At 47.8% G+C, this 18462-nt stretch overlaps 1 protein-coding gene across 3 annotated transcripts in view; it reads right to left on the minus strand.

Moving 5' to 3' along the window:
• Window positions 1-16344, minus strand: part of LOC132816571 (arf-GAP with Rho-GAP domain, ANK repeat and PH domain-containing protein 1) — a 165886-nt gene extending 149542 nt beyond the window's left edge. Inside the window, exon 1 of one of the 3 annotated variants that reach the window (XM_060826344.1) lies at window positions 16046-16344. The gene's annotated coding sequence lies outside the window, so the exon portion shown is untranslated. Of the gene's footprint in view, window positions 1-15965; window positions 15985-16045 lie in introns of those variants that run through there. The other 2 variants (XM_060826348.1, XM_060826346.1) reach the window with 2 other exon arrangements.
• Window positions 16345-18462: the final 2118 nt, after the last annotated feature.

Below are 18462 nucleotides of genomic sequence, written 5' to 3' on the forward strand. Positions count from 1 at the left end.
TTCTAATAAAGCCACTTCGTCACTCTCTCCAATGCATTCACATCTTCCCAGGTCTCCCTTGCTCCTCCCTATGTCTCGCCGCCATGTCTCCCTCACTTCCTCCACTGGTCTCTCTGCTTTAGGAGCTCAGCGGGGACAGCAGCAAGCCAGCCTTATTATTCAAGCAATTGGAGAACAGGCAGCACTCCCCGAACACGAGAGAGAACTTGTTGCTGCGATGACGAGGTGCTGCCTTGCAGCAGGCTGCCTGGTTAACAAGTGGCTTTAGCAGCACCGCAATGTGTCACTCAGGCCTAGTCTCACAAGAGTCTGACCTTGCAACAGAGGAGCTCTCGATCAGACTCTGAACAACCATTTTCCCACTGACATAGGCTTTGCCAACTCATACCTGGACTTACTCAGCAACACCGATGAAGAACTGGTGATTGGTGAAGGCACAAAGAGACTTTGTCCATTCTTCAAAAGAGTAACCAGGAGATCATTTAGTTCCAACCAAGAGAACTGAGCAGACCTTGGTTTTAACACCTTTTTTTTCATTCTTTGAAAGGATGTGAATGTCACTGACTGGGCCCAGTATTTAGAGTCCATCTCTAGTTGCTCTTTGAGAAGGTGGGGGTGAGCTGCCTTCTTGAGCCGCTGCAGTCCATGTGCTGTTCCATTAGACCCACAATGTCCCTGAGAGAGGGAGTTCCAGGATTTTGACCCAGCCAGAGTGAAGGAACAGCGATATATTTCCAAGTCGGGACGGTGAGTGGCTTGGAGGGAAACTTGCACTGAACTGAGAGTCAGTAGCTCTGACAATGCAGCACCCTCTCAAGTTCATACTGTAGGGCTTTTAAGAATGTCATTCTTTGATGGGACACAGGCATCACCATGTTTTGGTATATCTAAGTGCCCTTGAAGTGAGTGTCTTGTTCCAGCATTTCAGACACATTTCCTTCTCTAAAAGGACATGCGTGAACCAAATGGCTTATTTTACAACAATTGATTATAGTAGCCATTACGAGGTGGAGTTTTATCATCTGGACTCATGTACCAAGTTTAAATTGCACCATTATCATCATAAGAACATATGAACCAAGAGCAGGAGTAGACCATTCGGCCGCTCAAGCCTGTCCCACCATTCAACACAATCATGGTTGATCTTTTCATCAGGGGGAGGTGTGAACGCAGGAACCAAACGCAAACCGATCCAACTTATCGATTTAGGGAGCAGGCTTGAGGGACCGAATGGCCTACTTCCTATTTCACTTCAGATGGTGGTGCAATTTGAAGACACGCCCCCTGGGCATTAGTCTGGCCTCTGGATTCCAGCTCAGTGAGACCCTCCATCTCCCATGAACAAGATTCAGAGAATATTCTCCAGCTCCAATACATAGAGCTTGGATCCAGAGGAGAGTTTATAACCGTACACTGACCAGGGACATCATGAATGAGAACACTTCACTGTGGGGTGCTCAGGTCTTACAGTCATAGATATATACACGGAAACAGACCTTTCAGTCTAACCCGTCCATGCTGACCAGATATCGCAACCCAATCTAGTCCCACCTGCCAGCACCCAGCCCATATCCCTCCAAACCCTTCCTATTCATATACCCATCCAAATAGCTCTAAAATGTTGCAGTTGTACCAGCCTCCTCCACTTCCTCTGGCAGCTCATTCCATACACGCACCACCCTCTGTGTGAAAAAGTTACCCCTTTTATATCTTTTCCCTCTCACCTTAAAAACCTATGCCCTCTAGTTCTGGACTCCCCGACCCCAGGGAAAAGACTTTGTCTATTTACCCTATCCATGCCCCTCATGATTTTGGAAACCTCTATAAGGTCACCCCTCAGCCTCTGACGCTCCAGGGAAAACAGCCCTAGACTGTTCGGCCTTTCCCTGTAGCCCAGATCCTCCAACCCTGGCAACATCCTTGTAAATCTTTTCTGAACCCTTTCAAGTTTCACAACATCTTTCCGACAGGAAGGAGACCAGAATTGCACGCAATATTCCAACAGTGGCCTAACCAATGTCCTGTACAGCCACAACATGACCTCCCAACTCCTGTACTCAATACTCTGACCAATAAAGGAAAGCATACCAAACACTGCCTTCATTATCCTATCTACCTGCAATACCACTTTCAAGGAGCTATGAACCTGCACTCCAAGGTCTCTTTGTTCAGCAACACTCCCTAGGACCTTACCATTAAGTGTGTAAGTCCTGCTAAGATTTACTTTCCCAAAATGCGGCACCTTGCATTTATCTGAATTAAACTCCATCTGCCACTTCTCAGCCCATTGGCCCATCTGGTCCAGATCCTGTTGTAATCTGAGGTAACCCTCTTCGCTGTCCACTACACCTCCAATTTTGGTGTCATCTGCAAACTTACTAACTGTACCTCTTATGCTCGCATCCAAATCATTTATGTAAATGACAAAAAGTAGAGGACCCAGCACCGATCCTTGTGGCACTCAACTGGTCACAGGCTCCGGTCTGAAAAACAACCCTCCACCACCACCTTCCTTTTTCTACCTTTGAGCCAGTTCTTATCCAAATGGCTAGTTCTCCCTGTATTCTGTGAGATCTAACCTTGCTAACCAGTCTCCCATGGGGAACCTTGTCGAACGCCTTACTGAAGTCCATATAGATCACTAGGAGAAAGTGAGGACTGCAGATGCTGGAGATCAGAGCTGAAAATGTGTTGCTGGAAAAGCGCAGGTCAGACAACATCCAAGCAGCATCCTGCTCCTTGGATGCTGCCTGACTTGCTGCGCTTTTCCAGCAACACATTTTCAGCTCCATATAGATCACGTCCACCACTCTGCCCTTTTCAATCCTCTTTGTTACTTCTTCAAAAAACACGATCAAGTTTGTGAGACATGATTTCCCACGCACAAAGCCATGTTGACTATCCCTGATCAGTCCTTCCTTTACTAATACATGTACATCCTGTCCCTCAGGATTCCCTCCAACAACTTGCCCACCACCGAGGTCAGGCTCACTGGTCTATAGTTCCCTGGCTTGTCTTTACCACCCTTCTTAAACAGTGGCACCACGTTTGCCAACCTCCAGTCTTCCGGCACCTCACCTGTGACTATCGGTGATATAAATATCTCAGCAAGAGGTCCAGCAATCACTTCCCTAGCTCCCCACAGAGTTATTGGGTACACCTGATCAAGTCCTGGGATTTATCCACCTTTATGAGTTTCAAGACATCCAGCACTTCCTCCTCTGTAACATGGACATTTTTCAAGATGTCACCATCTATTTCCTTACAGTCTATATCTTCCATGTCTGTCTCCACAGTAAATACTGATACAAAATACTTGCTTAGTATCTCCCCCATCTCCTGTGGACCTCCTCAAGCCCTCTGTAAAAATGTCTATTTATAAATGTATAAAATCATAAGGGGCATGGATAGGGTGGGGGAGTCCAGAACTTTTTCACGCAGAGGGTGGTGCGTGTATGGAATGAGCTGCCAGAGGAAGTGGTGGAGGCTGGTACAATTGCAACATTTAAGAGGCATCTGGATGGGTATATGAATAGGAAGGGTTTAGAGAGATATGGGACTAGGACTCGCAAATGGGACTGGATTAATTTAGGATATCTGGTCAGCATGGACGGGTTGGACCGAAGGGTCTATTTCCATGCTATAAAGCTCTCGGACTTGGATGGCAGATTTCACTCCTTTGAGATCCTCGAATCATTTTGAGATCATGGTTTACGTTATCTCTCGCAGTCAGTATATCTTTAAGAGACACAAGACAGCATGGTGGCTCAGTGGTTAGCACTGCTGCCTCACAGCACCAGGGTTCCCAGTTCAATTCCATCCTCAGGTAACTGTCTGTGTGGAGTTTGCACATTGTCCCCGTGTCTGCGTGGGTTTCCTCCGGGTGCTCCGGTTTCCTCCCACAGTCCAAAGTTGCGCAGGTTAGGGTGGATTGGCCATGGGAAATTGTCCCCTAGTGTCCAGGGATGTGCAGGTTAGGGTGGATTGGTCATGGGAAACGCAGGGTTACAGAGATAGGTAGGGGGGGGTGTCTGGTAGAGATAATCTTCAGATGGGCCAAATGGCCTGCTCCCACACTCTCGGGATTGTATTTCTTCAGCTCCATAAGGCTGTTAATTCAGAAACCTGTGTTGGTTGTTACGGAAACGAGGGCTGGTCAATTGGGCTTTTGTGAAATTGCAATGAAACCGTAAGTTAATGAAGTTAAGAGTTTGGGGGAATCAATATTCTGGCAAAATGTACTTGGGGGGCAAACTAAAAGGGTGGGAAGAGGAACTATGGGGACAGGAAGAAAATAATTAGATCCGTGATACTCTGAATCATTTCTTTCTCCTCAGTCTGAGAACTGCTCAGAGTGTGGACAGTAACGTTCTGATGCTAATGACCCCAGAGACGTTTGCATTAATTACTCCCCCAACCCAAACCACATACTCACAATGCACATTCACGTCCAGCCCAGGTAGATGGGAAAGGAATCAGCTTTAATCCACTGCTGTGCAAACACATCCCATCCCCCTCACAACACACACATGACCCTGAAGTAACGCGTCTGACTTGGAATTAACACAAAGTTTCCAACAATTCAACAAAAGCCCAATTTACTGGGCCTTGTCTCTATAACAACCAAAACGTGCTCCTGAACAAACATCCTAATGGCACTGTGTGTGCCTGTGTGTGAGAGAAGGAGTGTGTGTGGGTGTGTCATGTGGGCGTCTTTCTGAGAGAGTGTGTGTGTGTGGGTGTCTGTGTCTGTCTGCGTGTAAGTATTTGTCTCCGTATGAGACTGTGTGTGTGTGTGTGTGTGTGTGTGTGTGTGTCTACATCTATGTGGGTGTCTATGTGGGAGAGTGAGTTGTGTGTGTAAGTGTACGTGTGTGTGTGTGCGTGTCTGTGTGTGTATCCGTGAGTGTCCCAGCATTACACAGCATGCACTATACAAACCAGCATCAACTCTTCACCAACACAAAGAGCTTTCTGTCCAAGCACAATATAATCTGCACATTAACTGAAGCCAGTGGAAATAGCCGCTCCACAGGAACAGAAGCAAACAGGGTTTGTTCAAACACTGCAGGATCCACCTCAAAGAGATTTTCGCAGGAAAAAGCAAAGACTTCAATTTCTATAGAAACTTTCACTCAAATAAGGGGGATTTTTCAAACGCAATCAATATTGTATTAAATAACGCGCTCCCTCAGCACTGACCCTCCGACAGTGCCCACTCCCTCAGCACTGACCCTCCGACAGTGCCCACTCCCTCAGCACTGACCCTCCGACAGTGCCCACTCCCTCAGCGCTGACCCTCCGACAGTGCGGCGCTCCCTCAGCGCTGACCCTCCGACAGTGACCACTCCCTCAGCGCGGACCCTCCGACAGTGCGGCGCTCCCACAGCGCGGACCCTCCGACAGTGTGGCGCTCCCTCAGCGCGGACCCTCCGACAGTGCGGCGCTCCCTCAGCGCGGACCCTCCGACAGTGCGGCGCTCCCTCAGCACTGACTCTCCGACAGTGTCGAGTGCGTGTTGCTGGAAAAGCACAGCAGGTCAAGCAGCATCCGAGTAGCAGGAGAATTGAGGCTTTGGACATAAGCCCTTCATCGGGGGCTGAGAGATATATGGGAGGGGGTGAGGCTGAGGGGGGTTGGGGGGGGGCAGAGGTAGCTGGGAATGATTTTTAACTTTGAACTTTGTCCAGAATTCTCAATGGAAACTGGAGGATCTCCTGAAAAATATAATACTGCAGCAAATGTAGGTCATTTGGCTGCTCCAGCTAACTCCACCCTTCAAGGTGATTGTGGCTGATCTGTTTATAAGTTTCCAATTCCACATCCCCACCTCCCCCACTTCCAATAATCCTTAATGATGTGCCCAATAACAATCAATTCATCTCTGCCTGAAAATATTCAACATTCCCACACCCATTGCCTTAATGAGGAAAAATATTTCAAAGTCTCACAACCCTCAGTGTCAACAATACCCCTCATCTCTGTCCTAGGAGGGCGACCCCTAATTGTAAAACAGCACCCCCTGATTCTGGGATGACCCACAAGGGGAAACATCCTTCCCACATCCTCCATGTCCAGACCATTCAGGATCTGATACAAAATCAGAAATCACTGGGAAAGCTCAGCGGGTCAGGCAGCAACTGTGGAGAGAAAGCAGAGTTAACGTTTCGGGTCCACTGACCCCTCCTCAGAACTGCTGGCAGCTCAGAAACAGATGGTTTCTATACAGAAGATGGGCTGGCCAAGGGGTTAGGAGTAAATGATCAGTGGAGATCAAACCCAAAGAGAGAGAGAAACAGTTGGACAGCCAAAGGAGTGAGTAATGGTCACTCTGTGGGAATGGATAGCTGTTAATGGGGACTACGAGTCACAGAGAACAGGACGTGTGTTGTAACAGCTTGTGCAATGACAAGGCCAGGTATGTGGGGTTGGGGTATGGCCATGGGGGAAGGTTCTCAGACCCTAACGTAAATGAACTCGATATCGAGTCCAGAAGGTTGCAGGGTCCCCAAGTGGGAGTAGAGGTGCTGTCCTTCCAGCCTGCACTGAGCCTCCCTGGAACACTACAGCGAGCCTTAGAGACGTTGGTCATTCAGGAATTATACACTTCAATCAAATCATCTGTCACTCTCCTGAACTCCAGAGGGAAACAGCCCAGTCTCTCCAAAGTTTCCTCAAAATATAGCCCACTCACTCCCGGTATCAATCCTGTAAAGATCCTCAGAGCCATCTCCAATACAGTTACTTCCTCCCAGAAATAAGAAAACTAAAGCGTCCCACCGTCTTCAAAATGTGGTCTCACCAAGGCTCTGTATAACTGAAGCGTTAACAGCCTCACTTTTATATCAATCTCTATCGTCATAAAAGACAGCAGCCCAATAGCTTTCCTGATTACTTTCTGTACCTGGTCACTAATGTTTTGTGATTCATCCAGTCAAACACCTTGATGCCTCTACACCTCTTACCGATACTGTCACAGACAGATACATCAGTGGCTGACAGATTGGTAAGGATGAGGTTTTGTATGTTTTCCCCTGTTGTTGGTCCCCTCACCATCTGCTGCAGAGCCAGTCTAGCAGTGATGTCCTTTAGGACCTGACATGTTGCTGCTGAGCCAGTGTGGACAGTGCAATCCCCCACCCAGAGCACATTTTGCATCAAAGGGTTAATCATGAAGGAGCAGTAATTCATCAGCGAGGGGGGGGGGGGACAGTACGTGGTAATCAGCAGGGAGGTTTCCTTGCCCACATTTAACCAGATGCCATGAGACCTCATGAGATCCACAGTCAACACTGAAGACCCCCAGAACAACTCCCCAACTGTATCCCACGGTGTCACTCCCTCCCCTGGGTCTGTCCTGCTGGCAGAACAGGACATATCCAAGGATGGTGATGGTGGGATCTGGAACATGGTCTCACAGTCATACCTTACAGACAGAGTCGAGAGTGTGGCGCTAGAAAAGCACAGCAGGTCTGGCAGCGTCCAAGGAGCAGGACAGACGATGTTTCAGGCACAAGCCCTTCATCAGGAATGTGTGGCTAGGGGATAGGGGACTCAGAGATAAATGGGAGGAGAGTGGGGCTGGGGGAAAGGTAACTGGGAGTGTTACAGGTAGATGCAGGTGGGGGGGGGTGGCGATAGGTTGTGAGAGAGGTGGAAGTGGATAGGTGGGAAGGGAGATGGACAGGTCAAGAGGGTGGTGCCAAGTTGGAAGATTGGAACTGGGATAAGGTGGGGACAGGGGAAATGAGGAAACTCAGTCATCCCGTGTGGTTGGGGGGTCCCAAGGCAGAAGATGAGGTGTTCTTCGTCCAGACGTAGGGTGGCTCGGATTTGGTGGTGGAGAAGGCCCAGTCCATGTCCTTGGCAGAGTGGGAGGGGGAGTTGAAGTGTTCGGCCACGGGGCGGTGTGGTTGGTTGGTGCGGGTATCCCAGAGGTGTTCTCTGAAACATTCTGCAAGTTGGCGCCCTGTCTCCCCAATGTAGAGAAGACCACATCGAGGGCAACAGACACAGTAAATGAGGTTTTTGGATGTGCAGGAAAATCTCTGACAGATATAGAAGAATCCTTTGGGACCTTGTGGAGTCTTAGTATTTTGATCCAAATGAATGATCTGCCACCCCAATAACATTGAGGCCAAGTCACATGGTGGCCAGAACAGGAAGTGACCTGATGGGGCTTTTATTACAATTGACAATAGCTTTACGGTCATCATTAGATTTTTAATTCCAGACATTCTTCTTTTATTCAAAATGCACCAACTGCTGTGGTGGGAGGTGAACCCTGGCCCCAGATCACCTTTCTACTTCAGCCCCAGTTCCCAGCCCTTGGCCTGATGCTTCACGTAAATCATCTAAATAATTCTTCAACGTTGTGAGGGTTCCTCACCCCTACCATCCTGTCAGGGACCGAGGGTTACAAATTTCCACCACCCTTTGGGGGATCAAAAATTCTCTTTCTTAAAACCCTCTTGGTTTTTAATCATCAATTAATGACACCAGGGTTATTGATCCCTGTGCTGAGGGGAGATTTGTTGCTGCCGACCCTATCCATTGCCCCTCGCAGTTGTGGATATAACTTTGGTTTCGTCCAGTTCTCTCCCACAGCTCCGTCCACTGCGATAGGATGTAAGCTGCTGTGCTGTTGCCCAATCTCGGTTGATGATATTTCCATTTCCCTTATTTCAGTCACCACTCCTACACATTGTGGCCATGGTTCCAGATGACGCCAAAATACATCCCATGTCATATTCTCACACTTCTTCCTGCCATGATCCTTCAGTCTCCCTGAAAAGGCAGGGCAAGGGAGCCTGGGCTCACACAGAATTCACAATTCCTTGTGGAGCCCATGTCTTTTGGATACAGGGTGTGGCACTATCACCGGGCTAAGTAAAATCGAGCAACTGATGACTGGGCATCCATGAGGTGCTGTGGGCCATCACCAGCAGAACTGTACTCCAGCACAATCTGTAACCTCCTGGCCCGGCATATGCCCCACTCAACCATTACCATCAGGCCAGAGGATCAACCCTGGTTCAGTGGAGAGTGTAGGAGGGCTTGCAAGGAACAGCATCAGACGTTCCTGAAGACGAGGTATCAGTCTGGTGAAGCCACCAAACAGGACTATTTGCCAAACAGCATAAAGCAGTAAGTGACAGACAGAGCTCAGTGATCCCACAGCCAATGGGATGGCTCTGCAGTTCTGTCACATCCAATCGTGAATGGTGGTGGATGATTCAACAACTCACTGGAGGATGAGGCTCCACCAATCTCCCCCTCCTCGATGGCGGAGGAGCCCAGCACATCACGGCAAAAGATAAGGCTGAAACTTTCACAGCAATCTTCAGCCAGAAATGCCGAGTGGATGAACCATCTCAGCCTCCCCCAGTGGTCTCCAGTGTCAGAGAGACCAGGCTCCAGCCAGTCTCCAATTCACTCCATGGGATATCAATAAATGGTTGGAGACACTGAATACTGCAAAGACTATGGGGGCCCTGACAACATTCCAACAATAGGACTAAAGACTTGTGCTCCAGAACTTGCTGCTCCCCTAACCAGGTTTGTGGAACAGGATGTTGTGAATCTCACCAGGGATCAAGCTATTTTGGATCTGATAACGTGTAATGAGGCAGCTTTAATAAATGATATGCTCAAAGGATCCCCAGGAAACATGGGATTCTCATTCTCTAAGAGACTTTTATTCATTTTTGGCTTCTCGCTACCTTTTAGGGCGGCACGGTGGCACAGTGGTTAGCACTGCTGCCTCTCAGTGCCTGAGACCTGGGTTCAATTCCCGACTCAAGCGACTGACTGTGTGGAGTTTGCACGTTCTCCCCGTGTCTGCGTGGGTTTCCTCCGGGTGCTCCGGTTTCCTCCCACATTCCAAAGATGTGAGGGTCAGGTGAATTGGCCATGCTAAATTGTCCGTAGTGTTAGGTAAGGGGTAAATGTAGGGGTATGGGTGGGTTGCGCTTCGGCGGGTCGGTGTGGACTTGTTGGGCCGAAGGGCCTGTTTCCACACTGTAAGTAATCTAATCTAATGTAATATTTTTACTTAAAGAAGCTCTTCCTGTCTATTTTGACATTACCTACAAGTTTACCTTCAAAATGTGTTTTCTCCCTTCTTTCCTCAACTTTCTTTACTTTTAAAAACATTCCCAATCCTCAGACACACCAATAATCTTTACCACATTGTATGTTTTTCCTTATAATTGTCCTTAACTTGCCTAGTTAATATATGGGAATCTATTATGAAGGTTGTGATAGCAGAGCATTTAGAAAGACATAGGATGATTAAGCAGGGTCAGCGTGGGTTCATGAGGGGGAAATCATGCCTGATCATTTTACTTGAACTCTTTGGGGAAGTAACAAGCAAAATAGATAAAGGGAAAGCTGTGGATGTAATGTGTTTGGATTATCAGCAGGAATTTGATAAGGAGCCACACATTAGGGTATTTAATCAGAGCCTGTGGTGTTGGGGGAAGTATATTAGAATGCACAGAGGATTGGCTAACTAATGGAAGACAGAGAGTTGGGACAAAGGGGGGCATTCTCAGGATGACACCCTGTAATCCAATGTGTGCCACAGGATCAGTGCTGGTGCCACAATTCTTTAGAATGTAAATGAATGACTTGGATGAGGAAGCGAATGGACTATCACCAAGTTTTTATGGATGACACAAATACAGATGGGGAGGCCAGTGAGGAGAGTGACACACAGAGTATGCAGAGGGATGTAGACAGATTAATAGAGTGGGCAAAACCTTGGCAAATGGCGTAACATAGGAAACATGAGGCAATTCTTCCTGCCAACATCCAGAGAGGAGCAGAGGGCAGTGAAATGTCCCCTACATTGCTGTGGGTCTGGAATCACGTGCAGGCCAGATTAGGGAAGGACAAAATAAAAGTGTCAGGCAGAAGGCTGGAAGAACACAGCAAGCCAGAAGTCCGGAAGAAGGGTTACACCAGAAACTTCAACTTCTGCATCTCCTGATGCTGCCTGGCTTGCTGTGTTCTCCCGGCCTCCTGCCTGTCTAGACCAGGTAAGGAAAGCAGATTTCCTTCCCTAAGGGACATTAATGAGCCAGATTGACATTTCTAACAATTGACAACAGTTTAACAGTCACCATTAAACCTAATTACAGATTTTTTTCATTGAATTGAAATTCCATCACCTGGCATTGTGGGGTTCAAACTCAGATGCCCCTGAAGTCACAAAGCCCACTAAACCATCAGCTCTCTGGAATCCAGTGACAGGCTGAGGCAGAGTTTACAGGAGTTTCTGGTGTCAAAGAAGGGGCTGTTTCTGACAGGGGACAGACACCAAGCAATGGGCCAAATAACCCGCTTCCGGGCTCTAAGGTGCTGAAGAGCCGCCAGCATTTTGTCACCGTTTCAAAAAGTGACAAACACATATCCCATAGCAACCACCGCGCCATCTGCACAAGGCCTGAGGCCTCCTTCGTGAAAGCAAATCAGAGACAGTACAAATCATCATTTAGAAAAACACAAATCAATCATACCTTAACCAGACGTGGACTAGATAAGGAAAGGTCATGCCTGACTAATTGTGATTGAAGTGTTTTGAGGAATTAACAGTCGGTTGATGACAGCAGCACGTGTGACACGTGAGCGAGGTTTTTGATCAGGGCACACCTGTCAGGCTGCTTGGAAAAGTAAACCGTTTGCAGGGACAAAGTTAACCAGTTTCCATCTGAGCCCACCCTGTCTTATTGGAACTGTCCCACTGAAAGGTCATCACAAACCGAAATGTTAACTCAGTTTCTCTCTCCACAGATGCTGTCAGACCTGCTGAGTTTTTCCACATTATGTTTGTATCAGATCTCCATCATCCAAAGTCCATTGAGTGTCTCCAGCCATTCACTTGAATCCGATTAATTCTCCCTTTTTGTATCAGGGCCTAAGAGAAAGGGAGATGTTGGACTCCTCATGCTTTTCCAGTCACACATCAATGACCCTGAGTTAACCACATGGGAGGAGAAAGTGAGGACTGCAGTTGCTGGAGATCAGAGCTGAAAATGTGTTGCTGGAAAAGCGCAGCAGGTCAGGCAGCATCCAAGGAGCAGGAGAATCGACATTTCGGGCATGAGCCCTTCTTCAGGATGCGTTATGTATGACGCGTTAACCACATAGGGCAGGTTAGAAAGCTGGAAGATGGGATAATTTATATTTCACTGTCCCTTCATGGTCACTGGGTCAAAATCTCGGAATTCCCTCCAGAATGTCAATGTGGACTGAATGGACAGCAGCAGTTCAAAATGGTAGCTCTCCACCATCTTCTTAGTTCATAAGATATAGGCGCTAAATTTGGCCATTCGGCCCATTGAATCTGCTCTGCTATTCAATCATGGCTGACATTCTCCTCATCCCCATTCTCCTGCTCTCTCGACCTATCCCTTCAACCCATTGACAATTAAAAACCTGTCCAACTCCTCCTTAAATTTACCCACTGTCCCAGCATCCACTGCACTCTGGGGCAGCGAATTCCACAGATTCACAACCCTTTGGTGGAAGCACACTCGCCCCAGCCCTGTTTTAAATTTTCTCCCCCTTGCCCCTGCTGAAGTGCAAGTAGGGACAGGCCATAAATACTGACCCAGCCAGCGACACCCACATCCTGAGTGAAATTTTACAAACAAAAGGAATTGAATCCAGAAGACAGAGTGATGCATTTGAGGAGGATAAAGATGGTGAAGGGATGAGGTAATGGAATGCTGGAACGTATAAAAGAACAGAGGCACCTTGGAGCACATGCCCACAGGGCTCACAACAGTGAGGAAGGCACACACAATGATAGTCTCTCGCAGCTGAGGCTAGGGTTAGGGAGGTTCACCAGTAAACCATAGTTAGAGGGCTGAGTACAATACAATACAGGAACGACATAGAGGCACAGAGGAGGATATGGAGGATGATCACCAACCCAGTGCCAGGACTGGAGGGTGTGCACCACAAGGAGAGACTGGACACAGCAGGAAGGTTTCCTACAACAGGGGAACGCAGGAGGAGATTTAATCAAAGTCACAGGATGCTCACAGCACAAGTGGGGAGGGAGGGGTGTATGACAGTGACACTGGGTTTGTTATCCAGAATATATTTCGGATCACAGCAATGGTGAAATTGATTTCAATAAATAGCTGGGATTTTAAAAACTAGCTTACCGTTAACTATGTAAACACTGCGGCCTGTTGTAAAAACCCAACTGGGTTCACTAATGTCTTTCAGGGAAGGATATCTGCCATCCCTCCTCCAGTCTGGCCTACATGTGACTCCAGACCCACAGCAACGGTGTTGGTTCTTAACTGTCCTCTGGGCAATAAATTCTGGGCCTGGTCAGTGACACCCACATCCCCTGAACAGGGTAAACGGGAGGAGTACTCAGCTCTCCAGATAAACCTAGTGCCAATGCCTTTACACTGTCACCCTGCACATTCTACCTTTTCAAATAACGCTCTGATTCCCTTGATGAACCTCGAGTGAACCTGCCTCCTCCGCACTCTGACAGCTCACTTCAGACTCTAACCACTCGCTACGTGAAAATCTATCCTTTCACAAGTGGGAATAGATCCCCCAATCTTCTGTGAATCACCCCTCGCGACATTGACTACATCAGTTGGATCTCCTCTAACCTATCGATATCCTCATCCCTGCATCCATTCTGGTGACTGAGAGACAGGTTTGGGGGGGGGGGGGTCTGGATAGAGGGGATCAGGATGCTCTCTTTTCTTTATACAAGAAGTCAGTAAGCAGGACACAACAGTAGAAAGTAAGCGGCAGAATGAATAGAGGGACCTTGAGACACTCTTGTGAGATAAGTATTGGTTTCAAAACAATATACAGAGAGTGGGCCTTTCTCTCCAAGTGACTGGTGGGATACCACAAGGTTCAGTGCTTGGAGCCCAGCTATTCATGGTACATACAAACGACCTGGATGAGGGGTCCTAACTTAACATTTCCACGTTTACGAATGATATAAAACTTCACAGGATTGATACCCAGAGGCTTCAAGGTGATTTAAACATGTCCCAGTTAGTAGATAAACACATGGAACACAACACAGCTAAATGTGAATGATACACTTTGGTGTGAAAACCAGAAAGGAAGGGCGTTATTTAAATGGTAATATATTGGATAGTGTGGACGTACAAAGGAATCATTGTAGCCAGTAAATGAAGGTACTGAGGGGCAGCAAGCAATTAGGAAGCAAATCATACACTGACATTCAACTGTAACAGGATTGGAGTTGAGAGTAGGAATGTTATACAGTGAAATTATACAGGGCCTTTGGTGAGACCACCCCTGGAGTACTGCCCACGGTCTTGGTCTCCATCCCTAAGAAAGGATATACTTACCAGAGGGAGTGCAGAAAAGGTTCACTAGGCTGTTACCAGGTGTGGTAGGACTCCCACGAGGTGAGATTGGTTTGACCAGGTCTGTATTCACTCGAGTTTAAAAGGATGAGGGGGGATCGGATTGAACCATACAAAATTCAAACAGGGCTGGACAGACTAGGTGCAGGGAGGATGTTTCCCTAGCTGGAGTGTCAGGATTCAGGGGTCAGAGTTTTCGGATGTGAGGTAGACCACTTAGAACTGAGATGAGGAAAGATTTCTTCATTCAAAGGGTAATGAACCTATGGAGACCAAGTCACTGAATATACTCAAGAAAGAATTGGATAATATTTTAGATTTTAAAGAGATCACACAGAACAGAGGGAAAGCAGAGATGGGGGGGGGGGGGGGGGGGGGGGGGGAGTCAAACACGATGGTAATGTACAGATGAGTAGGGCCGAATGCCAACTCCTGCTTCTAGTTTCTTTGCTTCTTGTCAGTCAGAGGGAATTGGGGGTATCTCTGAGTCAAACAGGCAGAACCACCCCCCCCATCCCAACTTTAAGAACTGCCACAAACTACAGGGGGAGCTGACAAAGGGGATTGGACTGGATACTGTACTAGCTCTCAGTGCCGGCAAAACCAAGGAACTCATTACTACCTTTCGGTGGGATGTTACTCACACCCCCCCTACACATTAACAGCACAGAGATGGAACGAGTGGAGAGTGTCAAGCTCCTGGGCATGGTCATCCACAACAAGCTTTCTGGGACTCTCCATGTGGATGCACTGGTTACAAAGACCCAACAATGTCTCTTCTTCTGAGGAAATTTGGCATGACAATGTTGACCCTTGCCACCTTTTATAGGTGCACCATCGAGAGCATTCAGTCTGGATGTACCACTACCCGGTATGGCAACTGTACCATTCAAGATCGGAGACAGTTACAGAGAGTGGGGAACTCAGCCCAGACAATCACACAGGCCAACCTCCCATCTATAGAATCCATCTCCCAGGCCCCGCTGTCAGGGAAAGGCCGTCAGCATTCTCAAAGATCCATCCCACCCTGGCAATGTTTTTCTACAACCTCTACCATCGGGGAGAAGGTACAGAAACCTGAACACACACACCAGCTGGTTTCATAACAGTTTCTACAGTACTGTTGTTAGAATACTGAATGGACTCACAAACTGTTAACTTAGCCTGTACCTGTGTTTTTGTTTTTGCCGCTGTTTACCTATTACTTACTATTGATGCTCCTTAACTCTGATCGGTCTGTATTGCTCACAAGACAAAGCTTTTCACTGTGCCTCGGTACACGTGACAATAAATTCAATTCCATTCAATTCAGTTTTTTCCCCTCCCAGCCAGCACAGAGACGATGGGCCGAACAGCCGTCCTCTGCCCTTCCGAGTGCAGACCCTGAACAATCAAACAAGCGGAGTTCTCATCTTTATTCCTCAGCCCCTGCTCACAGCTCCCAAGGAGAGAGAGAGAGAGACCGACACTGGGACTGGAGGCAAAATCTCACAGTAAGTCCAGCGAGTCCGGCTTGGTGTTTCAGAGAATGTATCACAGATCAAACAGCAAAAAGGGACCAAATCAACATGAACTTACCCCTTTGGCCATTCCCACTTCCAGCCCTGGAGAGTTCAACAACATCAAAGCCCCAGAGACCTCCCAATGAGATCACAAACCTCGTCTGGACTCTGACAGCAGCGTCTTTGTCCTTCCCAATCGCCCCTGAGTCGAGTCGCTGTGTTCTCTGTCTCTCCCACTCTCTCAAATCTCTCTCAACTTGTGGCGAACTTTCTTGAGTTTGCAAAGTTGTTGGCAGAAGCTGCCCTGTGGAATTCCTGATCGCGGGGGGTGGGGGTGGATTTAAAATCCCAGGAGAACCCACTCCGGGATAAATGAAGATCAGTTTCTGGGTTTTTTTTCCCCAGGAGTTTGTGAGCACACGTGATGCCGAGGTTTAATATCCCATCGACAACTCTCGGCTCTTTCCGACTCTCTGACCCCAGTCCCCTGTGTCCTATTTCCTTCTCTCCGTGACCATCCCTGCACTTGCTGCGGCGGCGCAAGCCCGAGAGCACAGCAAGATCCCAGTCTGACTGGCACACCCCCTCTCCACCACTTCCTCCTCCTCTGAGGTCGATGTGGGTGGTGACAGGTACCATGAAAGCATTTAAATAGCCAGTTTGGACACGAGGAAGATGCAGGGTCACCATGAGATATAGTTGCAAAATTAGGCCATTCAGCCCATCGAGCCTGCTCCGTTATTTGATCATGGCTGATATGTTTCTCAACCCCATTCTCCTGCCTTCTCCCCATGACCCTTACCAATCAATAACCTATCTATCTCTGTCTTAAATACAGTTAAAAATCATACAACACCAGGTTATAGTCCAACAGGTTTATTTGGAAGCACTAGCTTTCATAACGCTGCTCCTTCAACATATTATTTAGCTGCAGCATCATGTGCAGCTTTCTGGAAATCCAAATAGATCACATCCACTAGCTCTCCTTTGTCTCTGGGTCAGGTCTGTGGACGACACCTTTGTAATCATTAAAAACACAGAAATAGAGAACACACACCGGATCATCAACGCCACACTCACAGGAATCCAATTCACTAGAGAGGAAGAAAAGGACAACCAACTCCCATTCCTAGACGTGATGGTACAGAGAACACCGAACGGAGAATTCACCACAAAGGTATACAGAAAAGCCACACACACACAGACCAAGTCCTAAACTACAAAAGCAACCACCCCAACACACACAAAAGAAGTTGCATCAAGACACTGTTCAAAAGGGCCACAACACACTGCAGTACACCAGAACTGCAAAAAGAGGAAGAAGAACACCTATACAATGTATTCGCCAAAAACGGATACCTGCGCAATTTCATCAACAGATGCCTAAGGGAAAGACAACGGAACGAGGACATGCCACAACCCAAAGGACTAGCCACACTACCATACATCAGGAGCATTTCCGAACTGACAGCCAGACTACTGCGACTACTAGGACTCGTAACAGCATACAAACCAACAGCCACTCTCAGACAACAACTCACCAGAATGAAGGACCCGATACCCAGCATGAGCAAAACCAATGTAGTGTACAAAATCCCATGCAAGGACTGCACAAAACACTAGATAGGACAAACAGGAAGACACATAACGATCCACATCCATGAACATCAACTAGTCACGAAACGACACGACCAGCTTTCCTTAGTAGCCACACACGCAGATGACAAGCAACATGAGTTCGACTGGGACAACACTACTATTATAGGACAAGGAGAAAGTGAGGACTGCAGATGCTGGAGATCAGAGCTGAAAATGTGTTGCTGGAAAAGCGCAGCAGGTCAGGCAGAATCCAAGGAGCAGGAGAATCGACATTTCGGGCATGAGCCCAAAGAAGGGCTCATGCCCGAAACGTCAATTCTCCTGCTCTTTGGATGCTGCCTGACCTGCTGCACTTTTCTAGCAACACATTTTCAGCTATTGTAGGACAAGCCAAACAGAGAACCACCAGGGAATTCCTAGAGGCATGGCACTCATCCACAGATTCAATCAATAAGCACATCGACCTGGACCCAATATACCGGCCACTGCAGTGGACAGCTGGAACTGACAACTGGAAGCGGCAGATTCAAACCACTACAAATGCCGGAGGAAAGATCACAGAAGCGCTTCACAGGAGGCTCCCAAGCACTGAGGATGTCACCTAGACAGGGGACGAAATGTCTGCAACACAAATTCCCAGCTCAGCGAACAGAACCACAACAACGAGCACCTGAGCTACAAATCTTCTCACAAACTTTGAACACCTACAGGTGAGAGACGCTAAGACAAGCCAGGAAATGGGAATCCTGTGCCAACCGCCTAAGCGCCACATATGAACAACTCCGATTCCTGCATGAATGCCAGAAGAATCGAATCCTTCCACCATGTGTCAGATACAGACCACCAGTCAACAATCCACAAGCCAGGGACACAGCCAGACAGAACAGACTCAGGATGATCCAGGTAATGATTACAGACGCTCACAATAGACTTCACAAGTACAGACAAGAAATTGCGCGCCAAAAATCGTTAAT

This window comes from Hemiscyllium ocellatum, chromosome 6 (assembly GCF_020745735.1).
Source record: "Hemiscyllium ocellatum isolate sHemOce1 chromosome 6, sHemOce1.pat.X.cur, whole genome shotgun sequence".
Classification (NCBI taxonomy): Eukaryota; Metazoa; Chordata; class Chondrichthyes; order Orectolobiformes; family Hemiscylliidae; genus Hemiscyllium; species Hemiscyllium ocellatum.